Source organism: Cavia porcellus, unplaced genomic scaffold (genome assembly GCF_034190915.1).
Source record: "Cavia porcellus strain 051 isolate PalLab524CR breed Dunkin Hartley unplaced genomic scaffold, mCavPor4.1 scaffold_1, whole genome shotgun sequence".
Classification (NCBI taxonomy): Eukaryota; Metazoa; Chordata; class Mammalia; order Rodentia; family Caviidae; genus Cavia; species Cavia porcellus.
Window position 1 is genome coordinate 177,843,699 of NW_026947484.1, and position 25,639 is coordinate 177,869,337.

General features: G+C 36.1%; 1 long non-coding RNA gene across 1 annotated transcript; it reads right to left on the reverse strand.

Moving 5' to 3' along the window:
* Nucleotides 1-3,324: 3,324 nt before the first annotated feature.
* On the reverse strand, nt 3,325-24,799 carry LOC134478737 (uncharacterized). The gene is made up of 5 exons (XR_010051543.1): nt 24,530-24,799; nt 19,057-19,353; nt 16,269-18,100; nt 9,454-9,585; nt 3,325-8,407 (listed from the first exon to the last, which is right to left on the reverse strand). It is a non-coding gene; the product is annotated as an uncharacterized LOC134478737 (long non-coding RNA).
* Between the last annotated feature and the right edge of the window lie 840 nt (nt 24,800-25,639).

Sequence of the window (25,639 nt, forward strand, 5' to 3'; positions counted from 1 at the left end):
TCTCTCTCTCTCTCTCTCTCTCTGTGCGAGTGTGTGTGTGGGGGGGTACTTAATTTATTTTTTACCTAGACCTTCTTCACTGGCTCTTTCTCTTTCTCTCTGTTTCTTTGGATGTCATGAGGTGAGCAGTTTTCCTCTTCCAGGCCCTTCCACCAGGATATTTCTGTTTTGCCCCAGCCCTAAAAGCAATGAAACCAACTGACTATCAATGGAAATCACTGTACCCATGAGTCAAATTCCTTATTTTAAGTTGCTTATGTCACAGGAACACAAAAACAATACTTATAGAAAATTTGTACAGAGACATGCGGTCATGACTGTGACTTTGACCACATGATACAGAAGCCTTTAGGACTGGTTTGTGGGAGCAGTTTGGAAAGGTTTGGAGGTGCAAGCTAGAGACTTCCTAGCGCGTGTTAAGTGGAATGTAATGGGACAAACCTGGTGGGAGCTAAGAGGACCAAAATGCTTGTAGGAATACAGGCAGTAAACAGTGCTCGTGTGTTTCAGATAGAAAGAAGGACTCTCTTGGAAATTGGACAAGAGGCCTTTCATGCTATGTTTTGGTGACGAATCTGTCTGCATTTTGTTCATGCCCTGAGATTTTTGTGAGAGTAAATTTAAAGGCAGCAGACTAATCAACATGGCAGAGCAAATATCAAGGCAGAATAGATTCAGGCCTGGCTATATATGATTTTTCTAGGCCCAAGTTTGTTTTAAAGAATTAAAAGAAAACAAAACAATAAAAACAAAACAAAATGATAGAAATGACTTAGGATTTCAAAGTAAGCTTATAGGAAATTAACAATAGTCATGATACTGCTTATTGTTATCTTTAAAACAATGGCTCAGATTAGAAGATACAGCATACAAAACAGATCAAACAATAAAAGCACTCACAATTTCTTTCCCTGAGCTAGTTGAATCAATAGTACAACTATAAGCTATCATGTGTGTGTGTATTTCTCTTCCTTTTTTTCCCTTTTTCATTTCAATTATTCTTTCCTTTTGAGCTGCTTCATTCTCTTTCACAATATCTTTTGACCCTTTTGCATCTTATTTCATCTTTCACTTTCTTACATGAGGAAGACAATATGATATTTATATATGTGAGTCTGATTTTTTCCCTTATGAATATGGTCTCTAGTTGCATCCTTTTACCTGTAAAAGCCTCTAGTGTATCTTTCTTTATAGCAGAGTAGTACTCTATTGTATTAAAATATCACATCTTTTTAATTCATTCCTCAGTTGATGGACATTTGGGTATAGGCTAGATTTAAAGGGAAAATTGGGATCAATTCTTCTGGTAGCATTTTCGCTGGTGAAAACCCAAGGTGGCAGATGATACCACATAGCAACACAGAGAGCGTATGTCTATGTCTGAGTTATCTCCTTTCTTGTAAAGCCACCATGATCTAATCATAGGATCTCTACCCTAATGACTTTAGGTAAAATGAAGCTCTTCCTAAAGGTCCCACCTCTAAACAGACTGTGATTAAATTCCCAATCTTTTAATATCATTAATGTATGACTTTGGGGACTGGACTCCGGCATGAATTCATGTGCACAGCAGAGATTTTGCCACATTTTATAATACACGTAGTACTTCATTATTTCTGTTTATTACACAACCTTTTAAGACATGGATATATGATTGTATATTCAGTTATTCTCCTATCAATAGGCCTTTGGGGTTCCTTCAGTTGGACAGAAATTGCATTCAATTTTCCCCTATTAAAATTGGTACTACAATACAAATCCATTTAATGTTTCTTTTTGTTCTTTTTTAAGCTCAGGTATTAGGTTTTTAAATTTTAAAACAAAAAAGAATAAAAACAAAATACAGAATTTCAAAACACAATAATAGATTATCAATAGGTAATATGTTGAGTATTGTTATCTTCAAAGTAGTTGTTCAGATTACAAGATAAAGGCATGAATAAAATGAGAAAAAATCAAACAATAAAATCACAAATTGTTGTTTGATGAACTAACAGATTACTAGTATATATCTATCTTGTGTGTACACACACATATGTATGTAATCTTTTCTTTCTTTTCTCCTTTTCTCTATTGTAGTTTTCTTTCCTTTTGAGCAGTTTCTTTCCTTTTCAGTTTCAAAATATATATTGTACACTTTAGATCTTACTTACTTTTTCTGTTTTCTACATTAGAGAGACAATGAGATATTTACACATGCAATTCTGATTTATTTCACTTATGAGTATAATCTCAAATTGGATACGTTTACCTATAAAAATCTCCAGTTTATCCTTCCTTATAGCTGAGTAGTACTCCATTATATAAAAATACCACGTCTTTCTTATCTATTCTGTGGTTGGTGGGCATTTTGGTTGTTTGCAAGATTCAGCTATTACAAATTGTGCTGCTATAAAAATGTGTGCACATATGTCATTGTGGTATGATGTTTCCATTCTTCTGGGAAAATACCCAAAAGGGGAATAGCTGGATTGAATGGAACCTCCAATTAGAGCTTTTTGAGGAAACTTCACACTGATGTCCATAGTGGTTGTACCAGTTTACACTCCCATCAACACTGGAAAAGTGTTCATTTTTCTCCACAACCCACCAGCATCTAATACTGGTTGATTTCTTGATGACAAAATTTCTCAGGGAAGCACTGACAATTTGAATCACTGGACTTAAGGGTCAGCAAATTTTAAATTATAATTAAAATATGGCTAAACTGGTAAATAATATTGTTATAGTTTAGGCTAAAATATTCCCAAAATTCTTCCATTTGGAAGTGAGCTGGTCAGAATAGGTGGATCGCTCCAAGCCGTGATCTGGAACAGTGGATTCTGATTCCGCCTCCTCCCTTCTCTCTGCTTTCTGGACACCATGATGTGAGCAGCTTTCTTCAGTCATTTCTTATCATCATGGTGTTTCTGCTTTTGAGCCGACAGACCATGGACTGAACCCTTAAACTATGAAGCCAAATACACTTCTTTAAATTGTGAGTATTGAACATTTTGTACCAGTGACAGGAAACCAGCTAATCTATACTGGTGTACCACTTTTAACAACACTGTAGGAGAGCCTGTTTCGCCACACTTTTATCGGCACTTACTGTTTTTAAATTTTATATTAAGTAGAATAAGAAATTTCCACAGATCCTACAGAATGAACAGGCATTGCTTTCATTCACATATATTTCATCAAATAATATCGGAAATAAAAATCTTTCAATATTTCTTACCCATTTCTGATAACTTAGTTAAAAATCGTCTTCAAAATATAGTTTTTAAATTTAATTTTTAATATTTTTAAACCTCTATCTTGATCAAGAGGCATTTATTCCACATAGGCAAAGCTAATTCAACATTATAAAATCAATTAATATAATCTATTACATTAGCAGGCTAAAGAAAAATTACATGATCATACCAACAGATGCAGAAAAAGAACTCGACAAAATGCACTACCCACATATAACGAAAGCTCAGCAAGCTAGAAATAGTGAGGCGGGAAGGACAATGGGATGGAGTACCTTAAGGAATATTAGGGGAGAGACTACAGTATATCTATGTTTTGTGTAGATTATACCATTAGATTTTAAGGGGGCTCTTTAAAAATGTTTGTTTAGAGAAAGAGTTCATGATATTGGATATTTACGATATGCTGGGCAACAAATAGTATAAATCTATGGGTCTTACTGACCAGTAAGGAAATAAATGTTAATTCCACAAATAATTAACTAATTGATTCTCTGGAGAAATATATAGTACTATGAACTTATATAAAAAATGAACCTGACCTAATCTGAGTATTCAAGTGCTTCTCTGATGAAGTGGCTTGTCCTACAGAATAAGTAAGGGTCAGACAACCAAGTTAAAGGAGGATTTGTAGTACACTTGAACACATGGCAGGAGAAAAGTGCCCAAGTTCCCAGGAACACGAAGGAATGCCGTGATGCGACAGAAAGGAAGGGATGTTAGTGCTTCTGAGTACAGAACTAGAGGTTTAAATTACAGTCAGGGAAAGGACACCATTTACCATCTCCTGCATTTCCATAAGAACTTTGTTTTAAAAGAAATGAAAAGTCATGGGAATTTAGACTGCAACTGACACTGTGAAAGTGTGTGATATAACCTGAGTGGAGAGGGTTAAAACAGAGGGCCTAGAACTGAGCCAAAGTACATCCTAATTTTTAAGAGTCAATAAAAAACTATGGACTAGAAGAAAAGACTGAAAAAGAGGAGCTAGTGAGAGGAAAAAAATAACATAGGTTATAATAGTTAGGAGAAGTCCAGAAGGAGCCGGCCATCGCAGGAGTATGGAGAATACTGCTGAGTGGTCAAATAGGGAGCAGAAAAGTTTTCACTGAGTTAACAATGTACGAGCACTTATGATCCTGATAAAGTGAAGTGTCAGAGAGCAGTAAAGAAAGAAACAAGAAACTAAATTCACAGAGATCAAATAATGCATCGGAAGCAAAGGTGCCAAGAAACACAATGAGAAAAGAACAGGGCTGGTGAAAAAACCACATATTCACATGCAGAAGAATGTAAATGGACCCTCATCTCGTACCATATACAAAAAATTAACTCAAAATTGATAAGGGAATCAACCGTAAGACTTGAAATTCTAAAATTACTAGACAAGCCAGGTGTGGTAGTGCAAGCCTATAATTCCAGCACCATGAAGGCTGAGGCAAGATGATCTCTGCAAATCTGAGACCAGCCTAGGATAAAAACTGAGTCAAAAGCCTACCCGAACTACACAGTGAAGCCCTGTCTTAAAAAGACAAGAAAAAGATTGGGACAGTGAGTTCTTGGATAGCACTCCAAAATCACAAAAAGTGCAAGAAAAATAAACATAAAATTACATCAAACTAAACAGTTTCTGAACATCATAGAGTAAAGAGACAAGCTAGACAGTGGGAGAGAATATTTGCGAGCAATATATTTGATAAAAGGCTAATATCCAAAATATATAAGGAACTCAGACAACTCAATACAGCAAGAAGAAAACCAATTATAAAAGGAACAAATATTCTGAAGAAACATCTTACAAAAAAAAAGATAAAATTTCAGCTTCTATAAGAAAAGTGTGTGAGGTTGATCCCTAGTCTCCCCCCCCCAATAGTGTTTAACGCCTCCCTCCAGGGAAATACAGATTACAACTACAGTCAGATATTACTACTATTCAAAAGGCTATTACCAAAAAGACTAAGGTTAACAAATATTGATGAGGATGTAAAGAAAGGGAAACTATTAAATAGTGTTGGTAATAATGTAAATTTTAGACATTTTCCTCAAAAAAACTAAAAGTACAAACCACTTCTGGGCACACATCCAAAGGAACTGACACTGACATTCCCAAGATCTATCTACATTTCCATATGAATTCTAGCATTATTCACAATAATCAAGATACAGAAGCAACCTAAGTTTCCATCAATGGATAAAGAAAATGGAATACTATATAATCTTAAAAAGGAGGAAATTTTGCCCTTCACAGAAACATGGTTATATGTAGTGGGCATTATGCTAAGTGATATAAGACACAAACAGAAATTCAAATACTGTATGATCTCGCTTATACGTGGAATCTTTAAAAGTCAAGATTATAGAAACAGAAGAAAGATGGCTTATCAGAGGCAGGGGCAGGAGGAGAGGGTGCAAAATTTCAGCTGGACAGGAGGAATACATTTTAACCATAAGCTGTACTTGTATATGGCCACAGTAAATCCTAACATCTATTTTTAATCTACAAAGAGATCAGGTTTTCAACTTTCTACCACAAAAACTGGTATACTGATAAGGTGATGAAGATGTTAACTTGCTCAGTTGAACCTTTCCACAATGCATGCATAGATCGAAATATCACATTGTGTCACACACACATAGGCAATTGTTATCAACTAAAACAAATATATAAAACATTTCATACAATGTGTATAAAACCTTATGGTTTGGAAAGGCTACCATGTAACATAAAACAGACAAGTTACACCAGAATGAATACATTTGACTATGAATGTTTTAACATGTTCTGGCTAAACATAATTGTCAAAAGTCAAATTTTAAAAAAGTCTTGGTAAGCCTATAAGTATCTCTGCATATTTCTTGTTTGAGTTTGCCTGAACATATACGATATCGACTAAGTCTTTTTGCATGAACTTGCTCTCCCACCTGGCCTCAGTATCAGGGGTTACTTCCTAGTGGGTTTTCCTGCCAATCCTTTCTCCCCACGGTATCAAAAAGCTCCAGGTAATGTGTAAATTTGGTTATGTCATTATGCTTGGAGTGTTTGCGATTGCCATGATTTGTTGGATAACTCTGCATTCCTTCCCTTGGCAAGCCTCTGCTTGTCTATCTTTTTTGATCTTCCTTTTCCCCACTTTTCCTTCTAGATAAAATTGTAGTTCCTTGAAATCATGCTCTGTCTGAACTTTACTAAGCTTTGCTTTCTATTGGGATGTCCCTCTCTTTTTATGTTTAGCCAATAACTTCTCCCCCACAATATTCTTCCTCGTTCTCTTTCCTGAAGTCTCAGTTTGGACTTCAGTCCTAGTAGGACGTCCCCTTCTCTGCTGTCACTGGGAGCTCCTACTCTACGCCCCCTGTCTCAGGCCACAACACACTCTATAACGGAGATCTTACCTGCACACACATGTAAAATTACTGAAGGCTGGTTGTAGTACCTTTATCTCTGATTCCCCTGTCTAAAGAACCCTCTAATGCCCTAAATAGCTACTCTATAATTAGATACTGTGTAAATGAATCCATATCTTCCTTTCTCCATAAGAATTTTAGGCCTTGGAGATGAGTCCATTTGATAGAGAAGTGAAATCATTGAAAGGGATGTTTCTTGACTTGCTGTCTCACGCTACATTTTTTCTTTCCTCTTAGACTTGCGTTGTGTGACACAGAATTGGGTTTCACAGCTTAGGAAATGAATGTCTGGAGAGGATGAAGGGTCAACAGGGACAAAGAAGGCCTGGGGTTGCATAGTGCTACATAGTTAAAGTTTATGCCTTTGGTAGAGAAAAAGGAAATTATATTTTTAACCCAGCTCCCTAGGAAAAAATGCTAAGAAATCACATGTATATGACAGGAAAAATGTGAATATTATTTATGCTTCCCTTAGTCTGTATCGTTCGGAATCCTGAGGGCCGTGCTAGGAGATTCCCTTGCTTAGTTCCTTGTGTAATACAACTGATACACAGCACAGGAGTCCCCTGAAACCCTATTTCGCTAACTTCTCTTCTTTTGCCTTCCTATCCTTAACCTCATCCAGAATTTTCTAAAGTATTATGGAAAGATGCAGAGCAGCCTGGAAATCATCATCTGAGCCCTTATCAAGATCCATCTCTATTTTTCTCTGCCTGCCTCCTTCCTCCTTTTCTGTTATAATACATAGTGTTCCACACTCCTACTGGGTAATCTCTGAAAACGTTGGATGTGCTTTTAGAACACTGTGGAAAAATAGTAAAATACTGAACTATCGTATCTTCAAAAGAGGCATCCATATAATGAGTCTGCTTCTTAGTTTAGTCCTAACCATCACCATTGTATATCGTACAACACTGTGTATTCTAACTGCTGCTGAGAGTTATACAATTCAATTCAGCTCAGCAAATCATTGTTAGGCTCTGAGCCAGGGCCTGGAATCCAAAAGAAACATTGTCAACCTCAGCTGCCAGGCTATATGACTTTGTGAGGAGACAAGGTCTTGGCAAGGCTTGGAGCACAGCAGAAGAGTGAGAACTCTTTGCCAAGGATGCCCTAACGGCTGAATGCATAGGAGCCTCTATAATGGCCCCAAAGGGGAGCCTTCTCATGCAATCCATTTCCCTGGAGTGCAAACTGGATTTAAAGACTCACTTCTAAGGAACATAGTACAGAAATGCTGATAGGCCACTTTCAAGATTAGGTTATAAAAAGACAACCGTTCGCCTCTGGAATGTTACAGCAATAGGATTTGGTGAGACTGAAAGAGGAAGAAAAAATTATGCCCAGGTATTTGGATTGCTTAACCTGTCTGGTGTGTTTCACCAACAGACAGAAGGCTGGATAACAAAATAAAGGTTAAGGAGGTTAACGTTCATATTCTTGATTTTGGATTTGTGTGCTAAGTTTGAGGTGTCTATTTGACATCCTCACCAAACTGTCGGTCAGCAGGTGAGATTGGAAAGAGAGTGTGGACTTTAAAATAAATGTGGGATTTTTCTGTAGGTTGCTGTTGTTTATGAAGACAGAGGCTTCAGTAATGCCTGCTTTTGAGGTTGGATTAAGGGAGAAGGGCAAGTTAGTGACGACGCAAAGAACAATGAGCAATAATTGCCAAGGAAACTGAAGGAAATCCAGGTGCTTCCATTCTTGTGGGAGGAGGGGAAAGAAAGTTCCCCGAGAGAGGAGGAATCAGCATGGTGCCATATCTTCACAGAAGAGTTAACAGGACCTTAAAAGAAAGTTGAAAGAAGTGGGGAGAGAGAGAGAGAAACAGAGAAGAGAGAGAGAGAGAGAGAGAGAGAGAGAGAGAGAGAGACAGAGACAGAGACAGAGACAGAGAAAGAAAGAGAGAGAGAGAGACAGAGAGACAGAGAGACAGAGAGACAGAGAAAGACAAAGAAGGAAAAAGATTATGAAAAGTCCTTGGGAGATCTCTATGTTAATTTCAGTTTAATTTGATTTTTGGATTCTTTATTTCAGAAAATGAAAGCAGAATATATTTGGTCAAAACTGAATTTAAAGTAGCTTTGAAAACTGCTTTCCAAAATTGTTAGCCCCTTTTCTTGTCAAGTGATTAAAAGAAACAAATACATTTAGCTCCCCATTCTCCTTACCTAGCAATTTCTGCTGTTTGCACACACAGATTAGGAAACTGCTTCTCTACATGACCAATTGCTTGTTAGTAGTGCAGCGCACTTACTGAGCGTGTTTGTCTAATAAGGGATCAGAAGTGTGTAATATAATGTAAGGCTATCCAGAAAGAATTTTCAATTTTGAAAAGTTTACAACTTCAGGTAAAGAGAATTTACAACTTTACTTTAGCTCCTCAGCAGTTCTGTGGCTCAGCAGTACAAAATAGCATGATGAGAATTACACTAAACAACTGAATCAGTATGACGTGCTCAATTTATTTATAGTCTATTTTTACAACAATCTCTGAGCTGAGGCAAGGATAAATAGATGTGGTCTAGGCATAACTCTGATGCTCTCAAGAGATTTAACTTAATAAAAATATAAACCCGCAGATAAGACTTGCTTTTGTAATGTGCTAGCAATCAACAGGATTAGGGTCAGCAAGCCAAGTATGCTCCTGGTCCTTGCTCCAAGTCTGGGTGTGTGGGCCCTGGACCAGGCTAGAGGTTGCTTTAGGTTAGCTCGGGGTAAGAACAAGACGAAACTGTGCTGACTAGGGAAAATCCTGGACTTTCTGAGTTGTGATTTGTAGTCTTTTACACATTATTAAAATACATACCCAACCAGGTATGGTGGTGCATGCCTATAATCCCAGTACTCAGGAGGCTGAGGCAGGAGGATCGCTTTGAGATTAAGGTCATCTTGAGCTACGAAGTGAGTTCAAGGCCAGCCTGAACTGCATAGCGAAACCCTGTCTCAAAAAGACAAACAAACAAAAATATATATAAATATACTATGTATACACAAGAAGATATGTTTTGTAGATTTCTGTCTTTAAAAGAAACTTTGAGATGTTTCTTTAGCAGATTAAACTAGGTTGGTTGTATCTCTCTAGATTAGGACATATTCAGAAACTGTAACAAATTGATATGAATTTTAGGTACTTTGTTCTTTCACATTTTCTTGCAAAAAATCTTTTTCATCGTCAAAAGAAAAAATGAATACAGCTATAAGGGATGACAAATAAGAACAAAAATTATTTATCAGTATTGTCAAAACAGGAAGTGGATATTATTACTATATTCATTCATTAAGTTCTCACCTGCATTTATGTTATATACTGAAAATTTACACTGAATATAACTTAAGTTCCCTGCAAATGGTTTTTGTGTACATATATGCCATCAGTGACTATTATAAATTTTATTCCAGTATATAAGTATGCTATAATCTGTGTAATCATTCACTCTTTTTGGCTTTTTCAATTTATATTACAAATGAAATATCTGTATCTCATTCATTTTTATGCTGTCCTTTGATTATGGCCTTCACATAAAATAGCAATAGAACACAAGTCAGTGTCTATGAATTTCTATGAAGGATTTAATCTGCTTTCAGAATTCCTTCCAAATATTTTCATCAATCTGCCTTCTATCACATTATCTTTTTTGACCTATGAGGGGTGACAAAAAGGTATTTTGTGTTATTTTACAATTAATGTGAAATTTAATCTTTTGTGACTTTTGTTATTGTCATTTGTACTTCTTTCCTTAATCTTGTGAATTTGCCTACACTCTCCAGGATATGTGTTTTCTTTTAATGTATACTATGTTTTATGACTAAAACGTTTCTTAACTTTGATGGAACATAATCTGGCATACACTTTCCTCCTGCCTTCTCCCTGACCCGTGCTTTTATGTCGATGAAAGCTCTCTGGATTCCCATAAAGCGTGACAATCACCTCTATCTTCTTCTAGATAATGTAGGAGTTAATTTTTAACACTGAAATTTCCAGCAAATCCAGATTATTTTTAGTACATAAAGGAAAGTAGAAATATAGAATCGTTTTTTTAAAGTATGAATTATTCCTATATTGCCTGTTAAATATTTTACTCCTCCCATTGTCCTGAAAACACACCCTTTTAATACCTTCTATTCTTTAGGGTGCTATGATGGTGGTGAGTCATGGAAAGGCAAAGAAATACCTCGAGTGACAACGTAAGATAACTGTTCAGAACACTGTGTCAGAACACACGCCAGAGCAACTTTAAGGCCAAAGCTAAGTGGCATATTTGATTGCTAGAGTCTTCCATGAGCACATAAAGGAGAAGGAAACTATAAATGTGGTTTATAGCTACACATCTTGTTTCCCTAATATCTTTTGTATGCTTGACCTATTCATGTATATGTTCTTAATAATACAGTGCATATGTATCTATATATATATACACACATATAGAGAGCAAACACTTATAGAAATTACTATTAGGAAGTGACAAATTCGCTATCATTGTGAAATATTTCTAATATGTCTGTCTAAGTAATGCAAGTGTAAAAATTGTAGAGGTTTCTTGTGGGTTTGAGGGGATGGGGCTGGAGAAATTGAGCAACAGATTGTGTACTTGCACAAGATATTTCAGTGTTTTCCAATTCTGAAGGTTAGTGCACTGGATCAGCTTGTAGAATAGTCATGCTAAAGCTTGTATTACAGGAAGAAAAAAGAACCGAAAGTGTTCATGTGTTATACGATAAGAACATAGAAGCATCAAGCAGGGGGAAGATGAAAAATTAAGGCTCAAATGTTTGAAGACAGAAATAAAATATTATATATTAATAACTATAAGCTAATAACTATAAAAATAAAGTTTTTGACATAAATATCATAATTTCAAGTAAAAAATGTTTAGTTTTGCAAGATAATAAGCACTTTAAATGCCAGCTACAGTTAACGACTAAATAAGTAAGGAAAAGATGGTTGCCTTATTTTTCTTGTTTTAGCAATACATTTTAATGGATTATTTTTGTTAATATTTTATCACTAAAAATAAGACATCAATAAGATAATTATTTATAAAATTTTTGGTGATCAAAATATCAAATGCAGAATTGTATTTGTAACATTTTTTAGTTCAAAGCCCCAAAGTATCATGAACCTAGTTTAATGCCTAGCACTTGTAAGGCACTTGATAAATGGCAAATTAATGAATGAATCAGAGACACAGTGAACCATGTAAATTCCTTCTTTACAATATAATGCATATACAATATAATACACATAACTGTTAAACAAGGTGTTTTCCCCATACTGTTTATCAGTAAAACCTTTAAAATAATATAAAACAAATATAATAATTACCTCTGTTGTTAAGAATTGTGGAATGGTTATTATATATTTTCTAAATTTTATAAGATTTTCACCTTGACTGCTATCCACAATTGTATGTTATAGAAACGAACCTCCCAAGAACTTGGAAATAAAGAAAATCAGTAGCCATCAGAATTAAGTTTTGGAATGCTTGCATAATGGATCAATACATAGATATAAAATAATAGGAAAAAATGTCAAAATGAATTCCAGGCTAGAAGGGCTTGTGTATAACCCATTTTAAAATATTCACATATTCAATTTAAAATATTTTGTAATAAAAAAATTGATTCTGCTAAATCACAAAAATACACACGAGTATCTTCAGAGGTTAGTACTGACAGTACCCATGTCAGTAGTATTACAGGGAAATGGAGTTTCAGCATTAGGCTTTTAATATTTATTAAAACTATCTTTTGCAAGATGGTACTAACAACTAACTCCACTTGTGTGTTTATTCTGTGCCAGTAATTTTTGTAAGTATTTTACATCTACGAATGTATTTTATCCTTGTTACAGTGCTGTAAATGAGGAGCTATCATGGATCTTCACTTTACAGATAAGATGACTAGTGTTATAATACGTTCAAGCTCCCATAGTCATTAAGAAGCAGAGCCAAGATTTCAGTGAAGGACAACTGAATCCAATACCCGTGCTTTTATTTACTGTCCAAGCACTCATTTAGACATTCAACAAATATGTTCTGAATGCTTGTAGATGTGACAGGCACTAGGAACCCAGTGGTGCCCAAAACGAATATGATACCTTCTCTCCTGGGGCTCCCAGGGTACCAGTTGACAGAGTCCAAAGCCACAAAGGAGCACCCAGTGTGGTGAGTATTATAAAGATAACCTAGTGGGTGTTCTGGAGTACACAGCGAGGATCTTTTCTTAGAAAAGAAAATCAAAAAGGTTCTCTCTAACAAAGTGATAATTAAGCTAAGATTAAATGGATTAGTGAAAGTTAGTGAAGGAGGGGACAAGAATGTCCCAGGCTTTGAGAAGAGCAAAGCGAAGTACTTTTTAATCCTTTTCACCAGGTCTCACAGGGAGACACATGTATCTGTCTAATGCTACTGCCATTAAAAATAAATTTCCCTCTTTCACCTTGTTCTGACCTGTATTCACTAAAATCTTCTTTTACAAATTGGTTTCTCACAATACATTAATTGCACAGAAATGTAGTATTTTGATTATTGAGTCTTTTCTTATAAATTAATAAATTTATCCACAACATGCTTTCCTCATTCTCTCTCTTGTCTCTCTGTCTCTCTGTCTGTCTCTCTGTCTCTCTCTGTCTTTCTCTGTTTCCCTCTCTGTCTCTGTCTCTCTCTTTCTGTCTCTCTGTCTCTCTGTATCTCTCTCTCTGTCTGTCTTTCTGTCTCTCTGTCTGTCTCCCTCTCTGTCTTTCTGTCTTTCTGTCTCCCTCTCTGTCTCTCTCTGTCTCTCTGTATCTCTCTCTCTGTCTCTCTTTCTCTCTGTCTCTCTGTCTCTGTCTCTCTGTCTCTCTGTGCCAGGAATCAAACTCACAGCCTCACACTTACCAGGCAGACGCTGTGCTGCTGATTCATATCCCTGACGCTACTTTTCTCATTTCAGGTTTTTCAAACTTCAAACTCTGAACTTTAATAGCACAACACATCCTTAAATGGAATGAGCTTGATTCCAACTTGAATTTCCACCCGGCCTTAACCTGGCTTTCTTTGGACAATTCAAGTGTTTATTTCTGATCTCAATTACCCTTTCACTTTTATAAATTGCCAATATTTGATAAAGTGAATAAAATGAATACTTAAAAAAAAGAATAGATCAAGAGATCATAGAATTCAGATTATTTCCATTATTTTTACCCAAAAGAAGGTCCATCTGGAAGAAAGTCTGAATGAAATCATGGTTTGGATATTTGGGGAATAAAACAGACATCAGCTTGTCTTTGCAGTCATGTGCTGAGTGAGTAATGCTGGTATCATTTTATGAGATTGTTTTAGTATAAAACTGTAGTAAACTGTGCTGGTAAGTGTTTCCCTGCTACAAGCATGGAAACGAGACTTACTCATAATATTTATTTCTTCTCCAGAGTGCCTTTGAGACCTGAAACATCTGAACTAACAAAAGTCCTCCAACTTACAATGCAACACAGCTGTTCTGCAGATTGCGTGTGTGTGCCCGCGCTCCATGGGAGGGGATTTTCTTGTATTTATTCATTTATATACCCTCCGGAAAGGGGGCAAATTCAGTACAACTGGAATTCTAAATGTCTTTACTGGGCATTTGTTAGATATAAAAAGTTGGCTCATATCTAAACTATCTCCCAAGCAGTGTGCAGCTGAGAGCCATAAAAGATAAGATTGTATATTGTTTAAAATCTGTGAGGCAAATGGGTGGCATTTGCACAGTGAACAATTCATTTTTCTACCAATGAAGAATACTGCAGTTATTACCAAGAATTGGGTATTACATAGAAACTATTATCCAAAGATATGTTTATGCCATTGTTTTTATTGGTAATTATTTAAGATCAGCAAGTTAATCTCTAACACATGCATCATGCTTTTTAAGACAGCAAAACCAAAAATGATTGTCAACTCTGTAATTTAGTTCTTTCTTTATTCTTCACTTTGATCCTCCCAAACTGTTTGAACAAAAGCACAAAAGATCTTAGAGTTACCAACTTAGGAAAAATTTAGATGTCCTAAGAATAACTTTTTTTCTTTTCTAACTCTTTTTCCAAAACACATGTATCAGTTCAATTAACCAAACTTGAATTACAGTGATGGGTAAGTCTTTATCAGGGAACTTGGGGTGTGGCTAGGAAAGTAGGTGATGATATCAACAATCAGGAAACAGTGCAGTAAGTGTTGGAGACATATGCTGAGGACATCTGGGGAACACAATATGGGCACCATGGAAGTCAAGCAACGGAAAGAGAGTCTGGGATGATTACTGGGGAGCGCAGGATGGTAGCTGAGCCACATTAGATAGATGCAAGGGTAGGAAGAAGTAGCCCTTGCAAGATGTGAGGATAAAAGAGATTTTTCTTTCTTGATTTGTTTTTAACCTTGTACCTTTCTATGAATGCCAAGAGAAAGTAATAATACAGGATTTAAAGGAAGAAGTAGATCAAGTGGAGATCACTTTGCCTCTGGGAAAAATGGTATTTGACTAGAGATATCTACTGTTTTCTTCCTTAGTAACTAATGAAATCACTCAGAAAATGGTGAAACAACTACATTTGCAGAAGGAAACTAGAGAAACATTCAAATGTTAGAATTTCCATTAGTTATAGGGCAAATGGGATCTGTATAAAGTGGGTTAATTAAAGGTGGATGTGCAAATCACTTGCCTTAGAAAGCAGAACCTTCCAAAGTTTAAGAAGACACTATGAACATCATAAATTCCATAGTTTATATGGTCTCACACTTGAATTGGAAACAGATCGTTGGATCCCTGAAAAGTCCTCCAGTTTGGGACATTTGGCAGCTGCTGATAGCCAGACTTAGGTTGTAGCTCCCCATAGGAATCCAGCAGATTCTAGAGTAGCTATTCTGGGAGGTCTGAGCCATAGATGACTTTGTAAATTCAGAGGCTACAGCTAAGGATGACATTAGACAACTTTTCTTAGGACTCAGGCCCCTAATTTTCATAGTGCTACCCATGACCGTAGGGGACAACATTAGAAATGGGGCCCTGGTGTGCATCTATAGAATCTGCTGTGTAAGTGTTGAGAGTTACTGATGAAACCCTCTCCAGAAAGATTTACCTGCTAGGATTGCCCATGGACCCACCTAATTCTTTACCCAGTAGGGCTCCTAGATCGAAGTTCTAGAGCTTAAACTTCATTGTATGATACAAGCAAGATATGGGGAAACATTCAGGAGTCTGAGCACTCTACTTCTAAAAATATATCATATTATCTTTTTCATCTGAGTTGGGAGAAGATATTCTTTCGTCAAAATTGGAAAAAAGAATCAGACTTCAAGAAAAATATTTTTAAAAAAGAATTATCATAAATGAACATGAGTTTATTATGTAAGTAAGTGTACACAATTTTGAATTTTTTTCAAAACTCTATTTCAGACTCTCCTTCTTTCTATAGTTAGGGATTTGCTCTGAACTAAGGTGCTGTCTGTTATTAATGGCATGGAAGGCTCCAAATGCTCTGTTGCTTGTGGCCAAAGCCAGGCCCTGTGTGGGCGTAAGACCAGAATCAGCCGATCAGATATTTCTGACCAGGACTTTGAGTCCTGAATGCATCAGCAAGAGCAGAGAAACACTTTGAAATTCACCTACCACCATGCATCAGCAGGGTACATGGTTGTGGTGCTGATAACAAGATGGCATTAGAATCCGACTTTTGCTTCCTATTCACGTTTTCTGGTTGACTTTATGAACTTCATGCCATTCTGGAAATTTCTTCATCAGCCTAAATTAGACAGAGTTGTATTAAATGGTAACAGGTGATACAATAAGTATGGAATTTCTTAAATGTTTATATCTGCACTGCTCCATGGCATTTAGAGGTTTTATAAATGTAAAAGTGTAAATATTTCTTTTCATGATCCATAAACACCCAGTGTGAGTATTGCCCCAAAGTAAAGCCCTAGTAGTTGATTCTTGTCTACCCTGTGTTATTTATGCCTGCCATAATTGGCCCTTTGCTACCCATACACAGATCTTATCAATTACAGGTGACCTTACAATGTATTCCTTGCTATCAATCGCTTTCTTCTTGCTTAATTAATACTACATTCCTCTTACCTGGTTGAAAAACCTAGCTCCAAAAAATTTCATCATCATGATATAAATGCTAGACCTCTGGTCTACCTCATATCTCAGTCAGATTAAAAATGTACACTAATCAACTGTATGCTATAATCAGCATTAAATTCTGTTGAATACAATCCAATTGTATCTCTCACACGTGGCTGTCACAAAAGCTTTAACAAGACCTTGTCATGGCTCAAAGAGAGACATGCCTGATTTGTGAATCTTGATAGCATTTAACATTTTATTTGGACTTAGTGATAAATCTAGGCACATCCATCAAGCAAGATGTTTTCAAGTCTTTCTTCTCAGCTGTTCCTGGTGCCAGATTGTCTAACAAATAGAGGCACAGCAGATGTAATTTGTGACTGGTGGAGACCATTCTGCGTCATGCAAAAGGCCACCTGGTGGCACAATCCAAAATACAGTCCCCTGCCTCGCTCACAGGCAACGGGCTTCTCACTCCTCATGCACCTGAGCAACGTTTAACTATGACATATATCAGCAATCAAAGTTTATTGTGCAAAACTATCTTAGACATTTTCTTGCACACTTTATCACTGAAAATGGTATCTTATTATAAAATGTATCCAGGTAATCACGTCAATATCACTTTACTGAAGAATATGTAACTATGGTAAGTTTAAAAATAGAATTTCGGGAAAAAAATAAATGGGGCATGTGATAGCCCAGAGACATGAGATACATTATGTATTCCTAAAGTCATCAATAGGATTGCAATGCTTTTTCTCCCTGTAAAGAAAGATAGCAGTCAGAAAATGCCCAAAAATCTTATACAAATAAAATTTATAGATAAACTTCAGAAATAAGGTAGAACCACTCTTACCACCTTACAAAATCTAAAGATAAATATTTGGTGCAGGATTTACAAATGATTACAGTGCACAAAGAGTCTGCATACACTAGTAAAACAGAAACAGTTATTTCAACAGAAAATTCAAAGACAGGACAATTCAGAATTACAAATTCCTAATATTCTGAAAATTCTAAAACTCATCAATATTCAAAGAAATAGAAGCCATAAATATAAGAAACAAAGTGTTATGGTTTGGATTAAACATGCTCTCAGAAGTGGGGCTTTGCAAAGTGCTTGGAGAACAGGAGTGTCAGCTTCATCACTGGTTTAACTTACTGATGAGTTCATAGCTGACTTACTGTAGAATCAGGGCACTGACTGTGTAATGTAGAAAGGTATTCTTGTCCCTAGTCCCTTCCACTCCCCCTAGCTCCTTCCAACCCTCTCTGCTTCTTAGTTGCACTGAGGTGAGCGGCTTCCCTCCATCATGACCTTCTTCCCAGATGTCTGAACCTTGGAGCTGTTAACCATGGACTGAAACCTGGGAAAACATAAGCCAAAGTCAAGTTGTGTAAGCCAAGTATTCGGTCATAGAACAGAAAGCTGCACATGCACAGACTTTATTAGAATTATCATTCACTTAGTGATACCAGGAGACAAAAGCAATTCCCATTTGCTTGTACCCCGCTAGTTTGGGAATAATAAGGTAAAAGAAGCCTATTACTAATTAGCTATTGGTAAGTGTAAGAATGTCTTTAATTTCTAACATTATTAAATTTTTTCTTACAAAAGAAATTAAACCAAATGCACAGATAAGTGGTTTCTTGTTTCTAATCAGCAAACTGTAGGCAAATATTGTACTATTCTTCTAACCCAAGTGCTGACCTCCTGTTTTTTGATCTACCTGGTGGATAGTCTGGAAATACGACATTGTCTAAGGGCTAGAAAGACAGTGTAGTAGAAGAGTATTAGATGGGAATAGTAGAAAGTGGATCTTGTGTGATTGAGGGATTGGCGCCATTAAAATGTAGGCACAGTTTTTTAAGATAATGCATTGAGACAGACCATGGTTGCTTGCTTGCTTTACAAATTGCAGTCATCCCAGAGAGAATTCCTCCTTTACTATCCGCAAATCAGAGCTGCTGATTTGGACGACACAGAGCCTGGACAGCATAAAATGTACCATCATTTGCCTTTAAAGCTGGAAAATTAAATTTTCTAAGGATCACTATTGCCATTGATGGCATACATTGAAACTTTGATTCTCATATGAAGATCATATAAATCAATTAGAAATTTTTACCAAGAGCTTCACAAATAAAATACACTTGAACCAACTAATCCCACATTCAAGACTCTATCCAGCACAGAGACATAAAAGCGATTCGTACCCGTATACAGCAAGGGTAATCAAAATGCACAGCAAATGATTAAATTAAAAACCACTGCCACAGTGCCATTCATTGAAATGTCCTCCTTCACTTCAGACACACTTACCAGGGTCTCACTGTTCCCACCACTTTCTGCTGCAGTTCCTGAAGTCCTTTTCTTGAGTGTAGATATGAAGTGTGATTTTAAAAATACCGTGAATCCTGCTGCCCAGTGCCATCCAAAGGAAAGACAGGCTTATAAAAACACCATGGTGTACGTTCAATCACCGGATTTGGCACCATGCGACTTCTGGCTCTTCCCCCAATTCAAAATGACCCGAAAGGTACATGTTTTGAATCCAGTCAGGTCATTGAGGCAGCCAGGACAGCACAATTAAAGACACAGGGAGGACTTCCAGAGCCGCTGTGGAGAGTGGCAAGGATGCCGGCATAAGTGTGGTCAAAAAGAGGGAGAATATTTTGAAGGAAATTAATGGAAATCTCTTTTACAAGTTTTTTTTATTTAAACATTTACCGCATCTTTCTATCACACCTTCTACTCAATAACTGAAATCATAAAAAATAAAAATGACCTACAGGCCCCAAGAGGAGATCCTTTGAAATCATAGACTTTAACATTATGTAAGTTTAAAACATTTTTTTTTTCAGAATTTAAGAATATCAAGGCAGGGGATTTAGCTCAGCGGCTCAAGCACTTGCCTGGTAAATGTGAGGTTGTGAGTTTGATTCCCTGTACCAATTTAAAAAAAAAGAATTTAAGAATACTAGATTTTGAGTCATTATTAAGTTCTTAAAATATAAGAATAAAATTTGCTTTAACAGTATGGTTTTTGTGTACACCCATACAGTGAGAGGTAAAATACACAAAAATGTTAAGAATTTTCTCTCAGAGGTACAGTTACAACTGAATTTTTTTTCTTTCTGCTTTTTTGATATCCTACATTATCCTATATGATTATAAGTAATTTTAAAATGTTTTCCAAGTAGAATTTGTGAATAAAGACATTTCTAAATAAATTTCACATCTATGTCCAGCTTTGTTGAATTTTAATTAATTTTTCTATTGAATAAAATATTTTCTGTTTCAAGAAGGATAAAGAGTAGGTATGGTCAATAAGGCTTTGCATATTGAAAATTTTCTACTGAAGGTTCCAGTTATAAAAGGTCATGGGTTAAGTGCAGGATTTTCTCCACTGTTGCTTGATATTTAATATGACATAAATCTTGAGATTTAGTGAGGCAGACCTAAGTTTTGAGCCACTGAAAGTCACCTGACTTATTTTGGTTTTGCCTCCTCCTATGGCATTTTCATTATTGTTAAGATTATAAAAGCTTTGGGTCCATTTTGTATTATAGCATCCATCACACAGAGACTTATTTTAATCCGAAAGTTCATGCCACCTGGAATACGCAATGTGTGTGATCATCCCTGGCATCCATATCATGCCCATGTACACTGTTCCTTAGATCAGAAGAACTTCAGGTTAATGGTCAGTACTCAGGCTACACCTCTCTAGCTGAAATTATAGATCTTCATACTGACTAGTTCAGTGGTATAATAGTCAGATTTCTGTTGCTGGGACAAAAATACCCAAGATAATCCACTTACAAGAGAAAAGGTTTTCTTTTTGGCTGGGGGTTTCCCAGTTTTAAATTCATGGTCATTAGGCCTCATTAGTTTGGGGCTACAGTAGCATAGTAAGTCAAGTCAGGAGTTTGGATGAAGGGAGTCTAGTCACATAGCCAAGGCACAGAGAGTCAAGAAGGGCCTAGAGTCCCAATACCCTTCTCACGGGCATATCACCTGACTTCTCTCAACTAGGCCCCAACACATAAGGATTCCCCCAACAGAGCCACAGGCTAGCAGCTACTGACCCTGTAGTATATGGACTTTGGGAGACATTTAAGATTCAAACTGTTGTATAAAAGCCTCCATAAAAAAATCTGTGGAGTGAGCCAAGTATAGTGGTGCATACCTGTAATCCTAGCACTCAGGAGGTTGAGGCAGGAGGATCACTGCAAGCATGAGGTCAACCTGGGCTACACACTGGGTTTAAAGCTAGCCTAAACCACATAGCAAGACATTGCCTCAAAAAAATAAAATCTGTGTCATATAAAGTCATGCAGACTTAAATATCATGTGTTTCTCTACGTGAGAAACCTAAAATATAAACAAGTACACAAATATAAGATAATAGTAAGTAGAGAGAAAGTTATTTTGCAAATGGGAAAATGAGCAGGAGTTGGGGGAGAGGTGAACAAGGAACTGAGTTGTGTTACGTTCATGAACCAAATCTCCAAGAGGAATGTGATCACAAAAAACCAATCAACTGGAAGTGAGAATTACTTGATTCCAGATGTCACAGAGCATTGCAAGTAAGGTATGAACTTGAGCTATGCAAACCAATCTTTTGATGTCATGAGTAACTTTCTTATCACCAGTTACACTGACTCTGCCACCTCAACACTTTCTTAGTAGAAAAATCCTGTATTTTTTGTTGGCCACACTAGCAGAGAGGCAAAATAGAATATCCATCAATTTTTTGTTTGGTTTCCAGGTCCCTCAGTCCAGGAAGGTGGTCTTTCAGAATTTTTCACTCCTTTTGGATATCATTCCGGTGACTGAATGTGTGGGGTGAATTCAAAGTTGAGTCTGTTCTACCACCTCTGTATCTGTTATTATTTTACTGTGTTGCATAAGACTTTCGAGGAGATATCCTGCCAAACTCAGCTGTAAGAGCTCCTCATTGTTATCACTGTTTCTACCACCTTCTGTAATAATATCACCCCACTTGCCAAGGGGACAGTCATCAAATGTTACTAAGCAATTCCCACAGCAAGTGCTTACTGAGCACCTCAGCCATAGAGCTGCAAAAAAAAAAAAAAGGCTGGCATAAACATCTTATACAATTTTAAAGAAAATAAGTTCTTCAAGTTTTTTTTAGGGGCTGGGGATTTAGCTCAGCGGCATAAGTGCCTGCCTTGTAATCAGGCAGTCGTGAGTTCGATCCCTGGTACCGATAAAAAAACGAAAAAGACAAAAAAAAAAAAAAAAAGTTTTTTTTTAAAGTCCTTCTCCAGTATAGTTATGGAAATAAAACTACAAATAGATATTTTTTGCTGCATGGTTTTAAATCCTGGCTGTCTTACTTTGGGCAAGGAACTTAAAACTCTCTACTTTCTCCTGCCCCAAAATTTTGTAATAGTAATAATAACAGCCCGTGTGGATGTTTGGATGTGTAAATGCATTTTTTCCTTGGTTTAAGCATTTCAATTCTTCCTAAAAACTGTGTCATTAGCTGGGCATAATGGCTCACGCCTGTAATCCCAGCATTTGGGATGCTGAGATGGGAGGATCGTTGGGAGTTGGAGACCAGCCTGGGCTACAAAATGAGCTCAAGGCCAACCTGAACTTCACAGTGAGATCACATCTCAAAAAAGACAAAAAAAAAAAAAAAAAAAAACCTCTGTCATTAAGTGAATACCCATTATTTTAAAAAATTCCACTGGTTTACATGGGAAATAATTATTCCAGTTAGGTACCTCCCTAAAAATTGAGTGCATATGAGATACTCAGTATTAATCTTGATAGCATTTGTGGTATGGAATTCAGACACCATAAATCCTCTATATGTGATGACATAGATATGTAATTCATGGAGCTGTGATTTAAAGGAAACTATCAATAAAATATAGGAAATCAGAAACAAGGATGTTCATGGCAGTGTTGTTTATGAGAATAAAATATTGAGAATAACCTAATTCCCCTAATAGATCATTAGTTACCTGAATTTTTTTTTTTTTTTTTTTTTTTTTTTTTTTTTTTTTGTCTTTTTGAGACGGCATCTCACAATGCAGTTCAGGTTGGCAGTGAGCTCACTTTGTAGCCCAGGCTGGTCTCAAACCCCCAACAATCCTCCTGCCTCAGCCTCCCGAGGGTTGGGATTACAGGCATGAGCCGCCACACCCAGAAAGTTACCTGAATTTTGATATGTTTATACAGCCAGAAGAAATCATGTTACTGACAAAGATTTAATGGCATGATAGTATATTTACAGTACATTTAGAAAGCCTAGTTATTAAGCTCTTGTAAGATATATTCCATTTTATAAACATGTATACAAAATGTAACTGTACACTGAATTCTTAATTTAATTGGAAATGTGGATAATTTTAAGTTTTTACATCTGCTTTGTTTTTAAAATTTTCATGAGTTACATTTGTGGTGAAAATGGTGACCACTAAGCTTTCAAAAATCTGTCTCCAATTTGAAAACATTTAAGAAATGATTCTTCAAGCTAGCAATGCCACCTGCTGATCATACTGGGAAAGCTTCTTCAGGAAAAAATTCAGAATTTAGAGAAGTCACAAATATTATAAAACACTTAAGCAGAATTTAGAAGACGAAATCTTGGGAAATTTACCTAGTTTAACTCATATATTATTCCATTAAAATTGTTTTCAAAACCTAAACAAGGACTTCACCATTATTTTATTTTTCATTTCACTTTGTATGCTTGTAATATTATTTTATAACTTTTTATAAAGGTTATCAAAGAAAGAATATGAATTACAGGCAAGAATTAGCTAGCAAATGTTAGCTAGCAAACTATAGTGAGAAATTCTTCCAAGGTTTAAAGTAAATTACCCTAATAAATAAGTAATAAGTGAAAACATGAATTGAATCAGAAGGTGGAGTAACAAACATCATATCTGAGACCCAAACACCAGAAAATGTTCAAGAGTGTCTTAGATGGAGATAACAGAGCCAATAAAGCCAAATATTCAGGCAGAAGGAATAAGACAAACTAGGTCAGTAAATAAAGAAACAAACAAAACAAGAGCCATCAACAGAAAAAGAATGAAATGTCAGACATAAGTTCACTCCTTTAGTAATAACCTTCACTGTTAATGGCCTCAACTCTCCAATTAAAAGAAACACTGGCAGACTGGATTAAAAACCAAAATCCAACAGTCTACTGAATTCAAGAAATTCATTTAATTCAAATGGATATTCATACATTAAAATCAAAGAATGAAAAACTTTCATGCATCAAAATCCTGAGAACAAGCAGAGATAGCAATTTTGTTCTCAAAAAAATAAACTTCAAATGAAAATTGATCAGAAAAGATAAAAAAATCACCTTTTCTTTTGACAAAGTAGTCAAAGGAACAGTTCAACAGGAAGAGAAGTTATTAATATAATTTACATATCATTCATATATATATCATAAATATACATCATATATATTTATATGATATATATGATTTGTATGTAGCATACATACGTATACACACATATATACACTGAATACTGGAGCACTTGTGATCATAAAATAAATACTGACGGGCATAAGGACCAACACAAACATAGTGGGTGTCCTTTTACAAATTGATCAACTAAAAAAATCAGTAAATATTAGAGCTGAAGCACACCTTTGAAGAAATAGACAATGTATAGCTACAGATAGTTCCAGTTCCCATTCTACTGCCCCACATAGGCTCAATATCAAAACTGTCACAATCACCTTCCACGACTCACACCTTAGTCTGTGAAAATTTAAACAGTATTCACTCACTTGGATCCTCCTGTTAATGGTCTCAGTCATCTTGATGCCACCAAAGATCACCAGCAACACTGTGGGATCTCATCAGCAAATGCTCTGAGCCCAGACCTGAAAATTAAAATATGTTCATCTCAGTGCACCTTTTACATCGCTGCCCATCTATGAGTTCAGTCATCTCCTAGGAAAGATCTGTTTCCAGAATTTTCAGCTGCACATTTGTCTCTTTTACAGAGAAGACAAAAGGGCAGCTGGATCTGAGTAGCTCTGCGTCTTCTCCCTTCTCTGGTACTATTATGTAATGGTGCATCTAGGTCTGTCTGCTGAGGATCATCCTACGCAGTGAAGTCATTTGCTTTTCAAAACACACATTATTTTCAGTTACTTTTGCTTAAGTGAAAAATACATTAAGCATCTATTACTATAAAAATTGAGGGACTTTGGAAATCAAAAACAATGGCAGGGGTGAAAATTCAAAACTTCTAAAATGATTCCCAATGAAGAGTCAGAATAAAAAGAACAAACAGAATTATGTAGAACTTTCACCTTCTGCATTACAATTTCTTTATTAAAGAGTATCCAAAACTTCATATCACCTGTAAAACTGGAAAATTGATAGCAAAATACCCCTGAACTCTCACAAGTGCAACATGACACAAGTGCATCTGACCATTCTTGCAAGAACTGTCTGGTAAAAAAATGAATGGAAGAGAGAAGAGAACTCACCATGAGCCTAGAATTGACTCAGAAGTACTCACGGGGGAAGAAGAGCAGCCTAGAGACACAGGAAGAGCGCTGATCTCATGAAAATGACCCAGAAGTATACATGACATGTGTGTAGGTGACTGTAAAAGAATACATTTTCAGGGAAATAAATGTTAAAAAGATGGGAAAGGCATCTTTTGCAAATTTCACAGTAATGAAAAGAAGACAAATATGTGAAAGAACATGTGAAACATAAGAAAATTGTATAAACTCAAAGTACATTTTTAGATACATCACTCACACTGAATTACAATACTCTTAGGTCTTTCTCTTTTTTCATATATATATGTATTTTTCATATTTATATATATAGAGAGAAAGAGAGTTTTAATGTCTTTTTCTATAAACTTTTCTCTTTTT